The following is a 771-nucleotide window of genomic DNA, read 5'->3' as shown; positions in this document are numbered from 1 at the left end:
GAGAGAGAGAGAGAGAGAGAGAGAGAGAGAGAGAGAAGCATGGACCATATATTCCCAAGGCTAAGATCTTCAAGTTTGTGTATGAACTAAATCTTGTCATTGAGATATCCTTGGAAAAACCAAGCCCCAACCCATTCTGGAAGTTATCCAGGATGTATCTCTCATTTAGGGTGCCGTCCTTAGATTACCCAAATCCCACATTTCCTTCAAGGAATATCTGCTCATCTACCTCTTCTATGAAGCTTTTCTTAACTATGTTAGTCCCAGCTGTTTCATTTCTCTTAGTTGCTGTTTGTACCATCTACAGTGTGGTTCTATATAGTCCAATATGTACTGCGCATGCTTCATTTCATTTAAGAGCTGGGTATAGAGCCAGGCTGTCTAGCTCTGATGTCATTTATACTATTTATTTACTCTATGTCCCTGGAAAGTTTGTTAACCCCAGTCAACTGTTTTATGCCTTAGTTTCATCAGATGTAAACTGAGGATAGCAATGACATATATTTCAGAAGTTCTGGGCCATGAACCATTTCTGGCCAAATAATCTCAAGTAAATGCAGAGGACTGTAATATTGATTATCCCTAAAGCAGGCTGTGAAAAGTTAACCCCACAATTGGCTTGTTTACAGAAGTGAGTCTGGCTAAAGCCTACGTGTGGAGGTCAGAGTAACTCATACTCAAATCCTGTTCCCACTACTAAAACCTTCAGACTAAAAGGACAATATTTTAATTATAATCATATATTTTGTCCATTCTGTTACTGATCTGAGA

Source organism: Fukomys damarensis, unplaced genomic scaffold (assembly GCF_012274545.1).
Source record: "Fukomys damarensis isolate Sample0158 unplaced genomic scaffold, DMR_v1.0_HiC HiC_scaffold_39, whole genome shotgun sequence".
Lineage (NCBI taxonomy): Eukaryota > Metazoa > Chordata > Mammalia > Rodentia > Bathyergidae > Fukomys > Fukomys damarensis.
The sequence above is the reverse complement of the archived record's forward strand: the minus strand, read 5'-3'. Positions refer to the sequence as shown.